The sequence below is a fragment of the Canis lupus genome, chromosome 18 (genome assembly GCF_048164855.1).
Source record: "Canis lupus baileyi chromosome 18, mCanLup2.hap1, whole genome shotgun sequence".
Taxonomy (NCBI): domain Eukaryota; kingdom Metazoa; phylum Chordata; class Mammalia; order Carnivora; family Canidae; genus Canis; species Canis lupus.
Genome location: NC_132855.1, coordinates 23,375,954 through 23,392,494, shown reverse-complemented (window position 1 = coordinate 23,392,494; position 16,541 = coordinate 23,375,954). Strand labels below are relative to the sequence as shown.

The 16,541-nt window shown below is 40.2% G+C and overlaps 1 pseudogene; it reads left to right on the top strand.

The window, feature by feature from the left end:
- The first annotated feature begins 2,091 nt into the window (after positions 1-2,091).
- Positions 2,092-3,488, top strand: LOC140609352 (keratin, type II cytoskeletal 7 pseudogene; annotated as a pseudogene).
- The last annotated feature ends 13,053 nt before the right edge of the window (positions 3,489-16,541 follow it).

Here is a 16,541-nt window from a genome sequence, read left to right as displayed (position 1 = left end):
AGAATCTTTGTTACCACCTGAGGAGGAAGTAGAGAGGCTCAGAAAGGCTGAATGATTTGACTGAAACTGCATAATTAATTAAAGTCATTGCCTAAATGAAGATTTATGCCACGGAGTTCCCTTGTGCTGTCTCTCCATATCCTCTCCTGCTTGGATGAATATTCCAGTGGAGCCAAAGCCATTCCCTGGGTAGCTCTTCTCACCCTGGCTTGGAAATCTTGGAGCCTGGAGCTCTTCACACTGTGTCTTCAAATGACTTTTGAGGAGACCAAGTGTGAGCCACCACAGAGTCCCAGGACTCTGGGCTGCCTTACTGAGAGGGATAGTGTTTACTGACATTTCTAAACTGTGCTTCTATCTAACGTCTTGCAAAAACTTGCAACTGATGGAGCAAAAGACCCTTTCATTACCGTGACAATAACTGAGTGAGTCACTCACTGGCCCAAGGCCAAGTTCAGCTGTCAGGTGCCTGAAAGCCGTGAAGAGAAGATAATGCATTTTCCTCTCCAGGGAGAAGAGAAAACATGTTTCCCTCTTTCATCTGTATCAAGGTTATCAATTTAGCGGTTGTCTGAGTTTATAAAACTGAGCTTAAACTTCAATGAGCATTTATTACCTTTTCAATATTTTTAGTACAATAATGTATTTTTAATTGTGTTTATAAAGTGTTAACTGTCTTTGTTTGGTACCTTGCACATATGAGTTTTCTGTCCTAAATACATTATACAAATGCTTATATGACATGAAACACCTAGCATAGATTTAGTGTTGATACATGGTCAAAGTGTAAGGTGTAAGATGAATTGTTTTACTAGCCATTGAGAACTGAGTCCTTGAGACCATCCTGGAAAAAATCATAAGAATGTGATTTGACTTTACAGATATAGTAAAATCCAAAGAACAAGGAATAGAAGGAACCATATGAAGTATAGAGAGTAGAGGGGGAAAAAAAGAGTATTTTAAAGTTTTCTCTATAAAAAGCACTAAGAACTAAAGAGCACCCTGATAATGCCACCCAACACAGGGGGCAAACACCAGTCTTTTTATGTTCAGTGAAGAGGCACAGCCTGGTGCAGAAAGAAAGCCTTGACTGTTTCAAAACAACCATAATTACCATGTCTTTGCTTGTCGCTAAATGGGAATCTGAGACCTGGTTCCAGTACCTTTCCATGATGTGGGGCTTGGCTTTTCCTCATTAGCAAAATAAGATGATCAGTAGTAATTGTTGGCAGAACTCACAAATGGGTGGACAGACACATGGATACTGTAAATGTCTTAGAACAATACACAATTCATGTATACAATACACAAACCATGATTACAATGTTTGAAAGATGGTTGCCTTCCTTCCCCGGGTGTAGTGAGAAGCAATGTTTTGTTTGTGGACTGAGAACAGGACCAGTTTCTCCTTTAGTTTCATTGTGGCCACCCTGCTGGGTCCATAGTTAAAAAGCTTTTCACCAGTTCAGGGAATTCTCAAAGACAACATTGAAACTAAAGAGAAAATAAAGGCAAATAAAGCTAAAATTAGAAGAGGAGAGTTCAGCATGAAATACAAATGTAAAAAAGGTATTATTATTGCCCTCAGAGTTCATGTTCAAGTTGGCCAAGCTATTTCTTTGCTGGTAGATTTGGGATCTCAGAAGAAAAGTAAGCATGGAGAACCAGGGAGCCAGGCTGCATCTTAAGTATAAACCAGCCACCTGGCCTCCACCTACCTGAGCAGAGCTCGTCCCTAACCAGCCAAGGATAGAACTCTCCTATGTATAGCACCAGAGGCCTTCAGATCTCTTGTTGTGAATCCTACAAACAAACAAACAAACAAACAAACAAACAAGATCATTGCTATTAGACTAGGTATAAATAAAATGCAAGATGTCTAGTTATATGTGTATTTTAAGTCATGTAATGTTTGGGACATACCTGTACTGAAAATTATTTATTATTTATCTAAATTTCAAATTCAACTGGGCATCTTGTATTTTATTTGATACATCTGGCAATTCTGTATCAGGCTAACCTATTACAAATGATGTTAAGGGAGTTTGGCCCCCTTACACTCTCTGCGAGGTCCAACCTGGTCTAGCAGGTATGTGCATCCACTTAAGCTCCCAGGCCTTCAGGTCAGGCTCCACTGCCTTTCTGGAGTGGGGCGCCCAGGTGTGCCTGAGCTCTGAGCACCCCAGTGGCTTCAGCAGTAGCAGCCTCTACAGCCTGGGTGCCTCCCGGCTGAACATGGCCCTGTGCTCTGCCTACTTGGGTGCAGTGGGTGCTGGCATCCACGAGGTCACCATCAATCAGAGCCGGCTGGCTTCACTTCGAGTGGATATCAGCCCCTCCCCAGCAGGTGCACCAGGAGGAGTGCAAGCAGATGAAGACCCTCAACAACATATCCCTCCTTCAGTGATAAGGTATGGTTTCTAGAACCACAGAACAAGCTGCTAGAGACCAAGCAGGCCCTGCTGGAGGAACAGAAATTGACCAAGAGGAACTGTCCCCCTGGCTTCTTTGAGGCCCACATTGCTGGCCTGTGGTGGCAGCTTGAATTGCTGCAGCTAGATGGGAGCTGCCTGGAGGTGGAGCTGTGGAACATTAGGACATTTTGGAAAACTTCAAGAACAAGTACCAGGATGAAATCAACTATCATTTGGCTGCTGAGAATGAGTTCCTGGTGCTGAAAAAGGACATGGATGCTGTCTGCATGAACAAGGTGGATGTGGATGCCAAGGTAGATGCCCTGACTAATGAGATCAACTTCCTCAAGACCTTCTATGAGATAGAGCTGGCAAAGCTGCAGTCCCAGATCTTGGACATGTCCATCATGCTGTCCATGGACAACAGTCACTCCCTGGACCCACATGGTATCATTGCTGAGATCAAGGCCCAAAGAGGTGGCTAACCACAGCCAAGATGAGGCTGAGGCCTGGTATCAGATCAGGTTTGAGACCCTCCAGGTCCAGGCTGGGGAGCATGAGGAAGACCTTCAGAGTACCCTACTGAGCTTGCAGAGATGACCTGTGCCATTCAGAGGCTGTAGGCTGAGAGCAACAGCATGAAGAACCAGTGTGTCAAGTTGGAAGCTGCCACTGCTGAGGTTGAAGAACATGGGAACCTGGCATTCAAAGATTCATGCATGTGTCAAGTAGGAGGAGCTGGAGGCCATCCTGCAACAAGCCAAGCAGGACATAGTATGGCAACTGTGCAAGTACCAGGAGCTCACAGACATCAAAATGGCCCTGGACATTGAGATCCCCACCTACCCCAAGCTGCTGGAGGGTGAGGAGATCCAGTTGGCAGGAGATGAAGTGGGAGCTCTGAACATCTCTGTGGTAAACTCCACTGGTGGAGATGGCAGCAGGCTGGCCAGGCTGGTCTTCAGAGGAGCCATGGGCAGCAAGGCCTTGAGCTTATTGAGTGGCAGAAGGCCTGGGACCAAGTCCTATTCCATTAGGACCTCAGTTTCCATCCACAGGAGCATAGGAAAATGAGCCCTGGTGTGCAGAGACTTGGATCAGTCACAGGAGGACTCCTGTCCCTGGTCCCAAGACTGCTAGCCAGGCTGAAAGATGATGTCAGAATACCTCCCAGTAAGTCAGCCTTTCTGGAAACAAAACAAAACAAAATACTCAAAGCAAAACAAATGATGGTAAGAGGCATTACCTACTTAGGAATAATAAAATCAAATGTCCAGAGATGTCATGCGTTGGTGGGAACACCATTAAGTATAATGTGTCTATAGGAGAAATCCAGTACTATTTCACCTTTTTGTCAGTGAATGAATAGTAAACAGTATTAAAAATAATACAAACCCTTCTTTTTTAAAGAAATATTTAATTATTCCGTATTTCCCCCTAAATTCTGATATCCCAGTAATCATTGGTTTGGGATTTTCACAGGTAAATATGGAATTGAAGTAGTCTTGCTTTCTTTGAAATGAACTCAGCTAGAGTACATTTGCAGGGATGTTGTGTCTGCATAAGCCCCCATCAGCAAGTGAAATGGGCAGGAAAAATATCTGACAGAGGTGAGATTGAAGTCATGCCTTGTCTGATAGGCAGAGCCTGCTATGGGTTTATATTGACCAGCAAGACTATATCCAGAAGGATATAGTTCATCCATGCTCTTCATTGTCCAAATCATCCTGTTATTTAGAAGTCTTGATGGGTATTTTCTAACAGATTAGATGCACATTATAACTAAGTGTTGATAATTATAATCAGTGTTGATAGTTTTCTGCTTCCTAATCCTGTCACTCTTCCTACCTCACCACCATGTTATAACAACGGGGAAAGTATTGCCTTCCATATTTTATAGATGGAGGTCTTAAAATGTGTTGAATGAATACCCTTGTGGCTGATCTTCCTCTGTCTACTCCTTATATGTTAGTTCTTTCTCAGAATCCATCATTGATCCACTTCTCCTCTTACATATATTCGTAACCTGAGTAATCACATCTACTCTTACAGCTTCTGTTGATGACTTCCAAATTTCCAGTAATCAAATGCTCACTTATTAAGCACCTGAGAGTTCAGGTGCTGAAGACTTAATGTAAGATACTGTCTCCCTCCAGTTGCCAACGTGCCAACTACCTACTTACCATCTCTCCTTAGATGTTCAGGGAGTGTGTGAAAGTCAGCTTCTCCAAAACAAGTCCATCATCCTCTGCAATTCCTTTTTCTCCATTATCCAAGTCTAGAGGTAATCCCTGACTTCTCCCTCTATCAAAGCCCCACAACCAATTTGGTAGTTCCAAAAATATCCTGGGAGCACAGGTCAATGAGTAGAACTTTGGAGTGAGACTGCCCAAGTTAGACTCCTGTTTCTGTAGGTTTTCTATCTGTGGGACCCTGCCTCATTTTCCTCATCTGAAGATTAGGGATAATAAATGTACCTGACACAAAGAGCTTTTGTGAGCTTTAAAATGGCCTAACCCATGTAGGTCTTAGACAGTGTCTGGTACGTAGGAAACACTCAAATATTATCAATTAAAATTATTATTATGTATCCTCTCTTTGCCATCCCCACTGACTTAGTTTGGAGAATCATCATCTCTCACTCCGATTATTACAATTACCTCCTACCTGTTTTCCTATTACCAGTCTTTCTTTCTGCTTCTTGCTCATTTCTCACTCTAACATCAGCATTCATTTTTAAAATAAAAATCTATTTTACTTCTTAACATACTTTGGTAACTTCTTAGTAGCTTCAGAATAAAGTCTGAAGTTCTCAGTATGATCTATAAGGCTCTTTATGACTTGACTTCTGGTAACTTCTCCATTTTTACTTTCTACTTTGCATGATCTAATATAACACTGAATCTTCCTCATTCTCATCCCTCTAATGCACCCAGCAACCTTCAACTCATTTTTCCAGATTGATCTTAGGCATCACGTTTTCCAAGAGCCTTCTGCAACCCTCTATGTTGGGATTAAGAGTGCTTCTACCATGCTAGTGAAGCTGCCCATGCATCAGTAGCATCTAGTGCAATGCCTAGTGAACTGTCCCCCAACATGTGACATTGGGAGACCAAGAGTGAGGGTCCTGGTTCCTGGGATTGCATCATGGGCACTATGTTGCCTGCTTTGTCTTTTTCATAATCAATCTGTCTTTTTTAGATTCCCATGGGCAGGAAGGGCCAGAAGAACTCCAGAAGAGTTTGGGGCACATGTAATAGAAAGTCTTAATAATAATGAAGGCAAAGATCACCTATTGGGCCCACAAATGCTAAGGTTGGTGCTTTGTGCACATTCTCATGTCTCATGGCAGCAGTCCTTTCAAGTAGGTACTATTGTTATATACATTTTACATTAGAAGGAACTGAGGCCTAAAATCACACTATTCACAGTTGACAGAGGGGGAGTTTGGACTCAAAACTTGCATGCAGAAAAGCCTGTGCTTTTGATTGGAGCTCTGTTTAGGACTCCTTCCCTGTCTGCCCTCCAGTGGCACCCCCAGGCTATCTGGATTATTTCCTCAGCACCAGTATAGGAGAGGACTAGGAGGCTTTGAAGAGGCCCCACAATGGTATCTAGGACCCAGTAGATTGTCAGTTTAGAATGGGGTGCATGGTGAAAATGCCCACAATGCTCAATAAATGTATGGCCTGTGTTGCTATCCATGTAAATAAAGTGTTTATATCTATTGTTAAAGCTATGTAATGGTAGAGGTGAGGTTGGAGGTTGAGATTAGCTTAAATGTGAACTGAAGAGAGTATAGATAAGCTGTTATTCTAAAGTAAAAGCATAAATCAGGTGTTACTCTGAAGCTTTGAGTACTCTGTTTTCTTATTTCTCTCTCTGCCCTTTCTTCTTCCTTCCCCCTTTTCAAGCAGGGGGCTAGTCCTGTGTTCATTGAACTCAAGGGAAGTGGGTGGCAGGGCAGAAAGCAGAAATCCTGGTTTTTGCTTTTAAAAGCCCAAGCCCCAAAGAGATGAGAAAATTCAGGGCATGGATAATGTATCTTGATCAGGACTATGGAGCGAGAAGGATTTCCTCCCTTTTGAAGACTGTCATTCCTGTTTACAGTGAATGAGAGTAGAGGAGTCTATGGATCCTGAAGGAGGAACCTGGCCTTGTCTTCTTGGAGGTGTGCTGAGAAAGGGATGCCTGTGCGTATCTAGGGAGACCTATAAAAAGATCCAAGGTCTCAGGAACAGCCTATAGAAGAAGCAAGGGGGCTCACTCAGATCTGAAGAGGCCATGCTGTGAAATATGACTTGATGACCAGAAGGTCTCCTAGTGCCTTGGTGCCTCAGAAACAGCCTTCTCTTTGGACACAGGGATGAAGGATGCCAAAACAGACTGAAAATAAGTTTCCTGCCAGCCCTGGAATGAGTGCTCAAATAGAAATTAAGCAAACATTTGGATCATATCAGCGGTACTGGCAGGCAATCTCTACCTTGTGCCTAGCTGGAAGCACCCCAGATGTCCTTTATGCCAGCTGCTCATCCATTCCAGGTGGACAGCTTTGTGAGGTATCTTATTTTAGTAGAGGTACTGATGCTTGCAGGCCAGAGGTTTCTTGGCATTAGGCTCAGAAGTTGCTGACCAGCCTTTTTGCCAATGGGCTCTTTGAATAAAGCATTGAAGCTATAAGGGCCAAGAACTTTGTATTTCTTGTCTCTCTAATAGTCGAGAAGTAACACACAAAGGACAGGATGCAATAAATAGATGAAAGAGGAAGCAGGAGGTGTTTGGGAAAGAGGGAAATAGAACTGGAGTGCAAAGAGAGTCCGGAAAGGAGAAGGACTTGGAATTGGTTTGGCACCTCCACAAGCTTGTTGATGGCTCTGATGCTATGAACTGTCCCTGTCAGAGCCATGATGGCCTCTCCCTGGATGAAGCTCAGTGAGTATTGTCTAAGTAGGGCTGAGCACCCTGCATCTCTTTGCAAAAGCTCAGAGCAGGGGAAGGAAGTGAAATTAAGGAAAACATTTGGGCCAATCAGCTGTTGGGCGCAAGCTCATTCTACAGAAGCATGTCCTTTGGAAGGGATAAAAAATGGGAGGGTAAACATCTGTAGCTTTCCCTTAAAAGGGGCATATGCTGCAAAAAATCACTTGAGATAGGATTCCATCCTGTTTCAGGCTCAAGTGGATTGCAGAATCTTCCAGGGGGATGAGATTTTCAGTGTCATCTGTTTTCCCCTCACATAATGGTGTGCTGGGGCCCATGAAGAAGTAATTTATTCATGTTCTTTCAGCTTGTTAGGGGCAGAGCTGAGTCTCGAACTGAGATCCCCATCAGCATCCCAGTATCTGATGAATCTGGGGAATGTTACTTGACCTTTAGTTGTGCAGGGACACAGCCACTGCTAGAATTGTGGCACCAATGCTGGGAGGAAGGGAGGGAGAAACTCCTTAACCTCTCTCTTTTCTCTTATTCTCATCCCCTGTAAATGCCTCCCACTGGGCAAATCCAAGTAGACACCTTAATGAAATAGTCCAGATAGCCTAGCCTCTCAGAAATTGGAGCTGGGCAGAGAATGGATCTGGGAGTGGAGGCAAATGGAGAATAATTAGAAGCCCAGATCTCCTGATTTCCCATTTAATATTCTTATATTCTTCTCAACTTCATTTTCCTCTAGACTCTGGAAATTGGGTGAAATGGGTTGAGTGTAATGTTCTCCTCTAACGGGGAGGAAGCATTGAGTCCTCTCTCTTAGGAGTAGAGATTTTTTTAGTTTTCCTTTCTGCAATGTGGATTCTTTTCCACTCACCAATGGATGAATCCATAGTTAACTAACAGGGGTTTTAAATCCACACATTAAAATTCCATTGTCCCTGAGTATTCTTAGTAGTTTCTTGGAGCTAAAACCTATCAGCATCCTTCTCAGTTTTTCTTTGTTTCATCACTAATATGTGGTAAAATAATTACTTAGAGATTTTTCAGGGATGTCTAGATGCAGAGTTTGAACTTCCCCATGTGATAGAAACTTAAGAACTGTATAGGACAGAGCTTTCTGGGCTCTTGTCTTCCTTGATTATGGAATTTTTTTCCCAGTTCCTGAGCTTTGTACCAGAATAAGCCATATAAAGACAGTACAGGGACACCTGCCTGGCTCAGTTGGTAGAGCACATGACTCTCAATCTTGAGATTACAATTTCAAGCCCCACACTGGGTGTAGAGATTACTTAAAAGGAAAATCTTCAAAAAGAAAAAAAAGCACAGAAGCTGGGGGGAAATTGGGGTTGAGGGAAGAGTCATTATTTTTTTAAATTTATTTTTCTTTGAAAAAAATTACCTGTCTTTTTAGTGAAAAATAATCCATGTAATTTATGTCAATGATATCACACTTTATGTATTGTTTATGAACTTGATTTTTTCATTTAATGCTTTTTTGAGATTTATTCTTATTGACCAATAAATGTACATTGATTTATTTATTTTAATTGCTATATAGGGTTCTGGTATATGAATTAAGTAGTTTATGTCTATACTCAGAGAAATAAGGTGATTGTTAGCTTTACGTATTTATAAATAATATGATGCAGTAAATGTCCTTATGCATGGCTCCTTGTGCAATATGGGGAGCTCAAGGATGGTAGGGAAGAATGGACAATGAAGAGCAGTTTTCAATAGAGTGGACAGCTAGAAATACAAACTTTTACTTATAGATTCAGCAGCATTGATTGAGCACCTGCTATGTCTGTAGGGCATTTTCCTAGGAAAAGGGAAAAATTAAGATGAGTAAAGAAACCATAGGTGTTGGCTTTAATGAGTATACACCTTGTTGAAGGGGATATTAACACAAAATAAATTGGAATTCAGCAGAAGTTTAGATTATGACTGCTATAATGTAAGTGACTGTGGGAATAAGAAAGAGAATGAGTAACTCTGTTGGAAAATCTGGGAAGACCTCCAAAGGCAGCAATTGTTTGGCCTGGGACAGGGGAGACTGTGGTAAAGAGAAGGTGGAGGAGATGGTATGCAGGCAGAGGCAACAGCATAGTCATGTACCATGAAAATGCAAGACATATGCAGAGAACTAAGTCAAGGGAACAGAAACTGAAAGGAAAGAACCTTAGGAATGCTGTGAATTTTGCAGCCAGACAATCAGTCTTTTTGGTGACCTAAGCTGCCACCTGCTAAAATTCACTATCAAAGCAGTGCCAGCTCCTTTTTAGACCCATTTTATACCCATACCTTTGTTTGTTTTTAAAAGTTTCTTACTTAGGTCTAATTTGTTACCTTCTGTGTTTATGTATCCTTATTGCATTTTCATCATTTCTTTTTGGAATAAGATGGGTTAATAATAGCAACAATATGTAGATGCTTGAGTAATAAAGAATAAGACATTTTGCCCTTTGCATTTACCTTGAATTGGACTAGTCTTTACCTTTCTTCCCCTTTGCTGTTTTTTTCATAGTATGTCATGTTCTAGTAATAATTGTAGTTGATTGCTTACATTACACCTATTAAATGATGCCCTTAAGGCTCATTACTATCCAGACTTCTCTATGTTATTCTTGCTTTTCGACAACTGTACTACTCATGTGAATTTGTGAGCAATTCTTTTTAGTCATATAGAGTGTTGGTGCAGAGTTAAATGCCAAATATTAAAAGCTGATTGGTTCAGAATTGATTTACCAGTAAACACAATTTTTAAAGATTGGAGAAAAATTTAGGTTTATAGAAACTTTCTTGGGTTTATCTGAAAACCTAGCACGACAGAAACTGTTACTGACTCCCAGCATCTCTTATTCTCTTCTGTCTTTTTAGTATTATAACTCCCTCCATGGGTTTTAGCAGTGCTCATGGGAGCCCCAGGAGAGACAGTGTAATTGAGTGGAAGTGATATGGACAATGTTGGGACATGTTCTTAAAATGAATCTACTTCCCCTCTTGCCTCTTGGGAAATGGTGATATCTGGAACAGACACTTTGATACACAGATGGAAGCATGTGTATAGGATGGCTGAATTGCTTTATTATCTTGGATACCTGAGAGTACTCATGGAGCAGAGCTGCCATAGGCCCAGATTGTCTACCTAGTTTGATTGGTCTCTTGGAGAAATAAAATTCTGTGTTATTTAACCCACTGAATTTTCAGGTTTCTTTGTTACAAGAGCTTAACCTAGAACCTAACTAAAGTATCTAGTTAAAAACTATGGGTAAATCAAATATAGTAGCTAGAATATAGATGAATGTGGCAGGGTGGTGGTCAACAGATTTTATGTTTTAGGGACTTCTAGCAATTTTTTTTAAAGATTTTACTTATTTGTTCATGAGAGACAGAGACACAGGCAGAAGGAGAAGCAGGCTCCATGCAGGGAGCCCGATGTGGGACTCAATCCCGGGACTCCAGGACCAGGCCCTGGGCCAAAGTCAGGCGCTAAACCACTGAGCCACCCAGGGATCCCCGACTTCTAGCAATTTTATTTTTCAGTTCAATTACCTTTTGGTGAAATCTATTCTCATTTTCCCACAATACTCACCAAACTTTATTTTCTTACATATTCTAGATTCACACATTTATATTATACTCCTGGCTCCTGTGGGCATTCCAGGACATTGTCCTGGAAACAATACAGTTTTTTTGCAAGTTGAAAACTCTTAAAACAACATATGATAATAAGCAGGGTTTCTTTAATGTTCTACAGCTTGGACATGGTCATGTAGATCAGATCACATCACTTACTGGCATTCACTGGGGCCTAAAATAACTCTTAGGAGTGTCATTCTGCTGGGACCATCTTTATATTGGATAAACAGGCCAGATCTATCTTACTCATGTTCCTGGGGGAACCAGATAAGGAAACAAATTTAATGGGGTTCATCAAGGGGGATGAAGATAAAATGTACCACAGCTCAGGAAATAGAAGAAGAGCCTCAAGATTGCTCTTCACTTGACATGACATTTAATGGGATAGTGGTTAATGAAGCTTGAGAACTCAGATATTTCAGCCCCTTAAGTCAGCATCAAGTGAAACAAAAAAACCAATTTTATAACTGCAAAAGAACTGACATTTTGCTTCAAAGCATGCATTCATCTTGCTTCCTTTCATAGCTTTTTAGGAGGAACTGTAGATGTGAGGAAAACTTAGGTAGAAGCCTTTAGGAGCTCTGGGCAGAGAGTGGCCTTCAAGGTCCAGGAGGTCTAGTGGGTTTTTTTCAATGAAAAATTATGTGGGTGGGGATAGAGCTAGGAGTCCCAGATAGCTGATTTGGAATTCAGATTAGAAACCATGAAGTATGAGAACTAAAAGTCAAAATGACTATGAGTTTTGCAGGACATAAAATCACATAAAATTAGAGTTCAACAAAACAATTGAGTCCTCAAGTCTCTGTGGAAATCCAACGAAGAAAGTGACAATCTACATCAAAATGCCAAAGCAGCAAAGCAGAACTGTGTGGGATGTCTGTCTTGTTTTATAGAGGCTGATTAACTAGAGAGGGGACCAGCCAAGACCAAAGTGAATGAGGATAAGCTGAAAGTCACAAATAGTCCAGAACAGTGTTTCTCAAAATTTGCCCTAGAATTTGCCCAGGGATGTTTTTTCACAAGGTAGATCTTTGGATGCCAATGTAAAATGAATGAATTAAAATATCCTAAGGCCTAAGAGGATATTTTAATTATTAATATTTTATATGAATGTTTATTTAGTTCCTGGGTAACTTGAGACTCAGTTACAAGTAGTTGAAAGCAGTTTGACCAGAGAGCACTAATCTGCTCTGATGCCTAGGATGTTGTCAACATTTATAGGTCTCCTAATATGTTCCAGGCACTGTGCTAAGTATTGGGGATACAGTGATGAACATGAACATTTCAGTGAGAAGACCAGAGAAATTACCAAAGTATTTCAGTACAATATGGTAAGGGTCTTTATAGTAGAGTTGGTTAAAGAGGCTATGGGGCCCTGTCTAGAGATAAGGGGAAAGATTCATAGAGCAGGTAGCATTTGAACAGGTTATTAAAAGATAAGCAGCAATTTTCCAAATAAAGAAGAGCCATTCCCAGCATGTATTGAGTGGAGAAGGAAGAGGTAAGGTACACCTGAAAGAGAGCAGCTGGGGACAATGAACCCAGAGGAGCCAGATATCAAAAATGGTTTTAAGCGTGATATGTAGAGGAATGGATGTGCTTTTATGGGTCTCAGGGTAATTTGAGGAGTATGTGCCTAGGTTAGTCTTCTGGAAGATTTGTCAGACCTCTGGTAGCAGAGGTTCTTTGTGGCCATGCTTGCTTTTTCCTTGGGAGAGGATGTAATAATGAGCAAGGCAGATGGGCCCTGTCATCTCAGTTTTCAGTCTGGTGCAGAGAGAAAGTAAAGAAATACACAGACTTTTTAGGAAGTGGTAAGGGCTATGAAGAGAATAAAGCAAAGATTTATCTTTATGGAATATGGTCACCTAGATTGTTTGGACAAACCTTCCCACTGAAAACAAATCTTGAAAGCATGAAGAGCTGACAAAATGGTAAACCAAGAGAAAGCAGAAACCTAGAGATGCAAGTGGAACAATGGAACTACTGATTCTGCCAAACTTAAACTTGAGGAGGCCCACAGGTGTGGAAGTTCAAGCTTCTCAGGTGGAGATTCTAAGAGGAGGCTTGAAAGGGCTCCAGCCTCATAATAGGGTTGAACAAGATTTCTCGGTGCTGCCTGCTGCTTGTCCTCTCTGAAGTTCATTTTTCATTCAAGTCCTCCTTATGGCTATCCAGTCTCCTGTCAGTAAATACATTTCTTAATTTTCAAGTTGGTTACCATCAATTTCTTTGCTTTCAGCCAATGATTCCCAACCAGCACATTCTATTTCGTATTTTGCCTTTTTATTTTGAAGTCATTTGAACTTAAAAATCTTGCAAGAATAGTACAAAGAACATTTTTTCCCTCTGAATTACTTGTAAGGTGCAGACCTAGTACCATTATCCTGGAATAGTCTAACCTGTATTTGCTATATATTAGAATATTCCCTCACATAGACATAGCAGAACCATCAAAATCAGGAAATTAACATTTATTCATTACTATGTAATCATTAAAGCCTCTTCAGATTTTACCAGTTATTCCCAATGACATTCTTCATATCTAAGAATTCAGTCTGAGATCTTGTCTTATATTTATTGTCATGTCTCTTTAACCTCCTTCAGTTCCTAGTCTTTCTTTCACCAACATGACTTGACACCTTGGAAGATTACAAAATAGTTATTTTGTAGAATGCCCCTCAAATTAGGTTTGTCTGGTATTTCCTCCTGATTAGATTCAGATTATCCATTTGGTAGGGAATGTTGTGTGTGGGCAGGGATATCACAGAAATGATGCTGTGTTCTCTTTGCATCCCATCAGGTGGTACATGATTTTGATTTGACCCGTTACTAGTGATGTTATCTTTGATCACTTGATGTTGTTTGCCAGGCTTCTCCCACTATTAAGTTACTGTTTTTCCTCTTTGTAATTAGTAAGAATTTTGTGAGGGGGTACTTTGAGATTATGAAATATTCTATTTCTCAAAATGTTATCCACTATTTTAAGCATCCATTGATGTTTCTTTGCTCCGTTATTACTCTGATAATTGTCATATGGGGATTTTCTAATTCTATCATTATTTCTACATTTATCAGTTGGCATATTGTGAGGACAGCTTTTTTCCTCTCCGTTTATTTATATCACTGGTTTCTGTTGTATTCAGTGGATTATAATCTACTAATATCATTATTTGTTTTGAAATGGTCCCAGATTTGGCTAGTGAGTGACCCTAAAGCTGAATCCTGTTTCCATCTGACATGTACCCATTATTTTTTGAGCTTATCCTTACTTTCCAGCCTAATATGATATTTTAGGCCAATCTTGCACTTGCCCTGCCTCAACCCTGAAATCCAACATTTCTCTAAGAAGCATTGATACCTTTTAAGGACAATGGTGTTTAAAAACCAAGATCTGATGACCAGGTTTGCTCATTGCTGCACATGAATGCTTGCTTGCTTATCTATCTATCTATCTATCTATCTATCTATCTATCTATCTATCTCTATATTGAGACCTATGAGTTCAATACTCATGAACTAATAAATGAGCTCATACTTTCAATTTCAACACCATATTTGTAATTTCCCTATCCAAGAGGAAACTTGGTTCCAATTATCTTTAACATATTCAGTAATTACATTAACTCTCCCTGTATGTAATCAATCTCCTATAACCATCACTTTTCCCACTCTTGCCTCAAGCAGATGCTGTACTTCTCAGTTTCTTCTACCCAACTTTGGGCTGCCACAGCCCTCCTCCTACCACATAGGCTCTCTTCTTTTCCCACTCAGGCTCCAGTATTGCACATCAGGCTACATCATTACCCACCAACCTGGGTAGGAGCCCTTGCCATCCTATTGAGGCTCTAGCACCTGATGTTGGCCCTGACAGCACTCTACCCTCAACACAGATGCCTGCATTGCTTGGCCTGCATAATGGCTTTGGATTATATTATTTAGAAAGTCAGGAACACAGCCAGGAAAAGCAAGAATGTTGGAAGATAGGCAGGAAGCCGATATGTTCTTGTTGGGGATACTTAGAAAATGAGTAAACTAGGGAATGGTCATAGAAAGCTGTAACAGTAGTTGGTGGAGAAGGAGATATTTGTTTAATAAGGCCTTGGAAGAACTCAAGGATGATGCAGGTAGACTTCAGAACTGCAAAGGGGGACATTAGAGGAGAGAGGAGCTGAAGGGCATGTCGGGGAAGGGGGAGGAGAATGTCAGTAGTTGTTCTGACAACAGGTTACTTATGGGTAGAGCTAATTCTATATTGTTGAGGAGGGAATTGAGAGATATCTAACAAATAGGTTATCTAAAACATCTTATAAAATAGCCAGGTTATTCTGGGCCTTTGGGAATGAGGCAATTTCCCAGAAGCAGGATATAGGAAATCTGAATCATAATTTCCATTATTGTGCAAATTTCTACAACAAAACAAAATGAATTTATAAGCATCCCACTGAAGCTCCAAGAAAAGTAAGCAGAAAAGTTTTTAGTGAGGAATAGTACATGGAAATTAATAATACAGTACTTACTATTACTAACTTAAGGTTTCTATAGTATTATCCGTATTTTTTTGGTTTCAGTGGATTTAAAAAATAGACTCTATTTTAATTTTAAGTTCACAGCAAAATTGAGTGGAAGATACAAAGATTTCCCATATGACCTCTGCATCCACACATGCATAGCCTCCCTCATACAACATCACCTTCCCTCCCACCACTAGAGTGGTACATTTTTTTTTTTTTTTTTACAATTGATGAACTTACATTGTCCATAGTTTATCACCCAAAGTCTATAATTTACATTAGTGTTCTTTCTTGGTGTTGTACATTCTGTGGGTTTGGACAGACATATAGTGACATATATTCACTCATGTGGCATAGTCTTACTGCTCTGAAAATCTTTTGTGCTTTACCTATTTTGATTCCTTATTTCGAGAATAGAAGGACTATTCATAAAAACCTCACTGGGTCACTTCCAACCTATTGCCCCATTTCTATTTTGTTACAAATTTTTCAAATGTGAATTCTCTTGCTAAGGGAGTTCTCAGGCATTTAACCTTATTGCTGGGAAGCAAATACTGTGATAACCAAGGGATCAATTCCATCTGTCATTGAAGTCCACAACCCACAATCAGATGAACTTAAACCTTTATACCATTTGATCTTTCTGTGGTTCATGGATAAATCTCCACCTTATCAGTCTTCTCAAAGTTGCCTTGATGTCTCAAGTGAATCTGTAAGTCTTAAGCTATTTCTTTAAGAAATCACTCTCTAATAGTTCTAAGAAATGTAAACTATGCAAAGTGTCTAGCTCTAGAAACTTCTATATTGCAATAAGATACTATAGGAACATCTAATAGAGAAATGATAAGTGAATAATTGGCTCTTTCACAAAAGTTAACATTTTTGAAAAACTAATTTCATCACTTACATTTTAATATGTTTATTGCTATTTAAATATTTGACATTAAATTTATAAATGATGAAAATTCCAAATAGCTTTATGCCATTTTTCTGTCTCATAAAAGGGAGAAATGCTATTAAAAAAAAAAGAAGAGGAAGAAGAAAC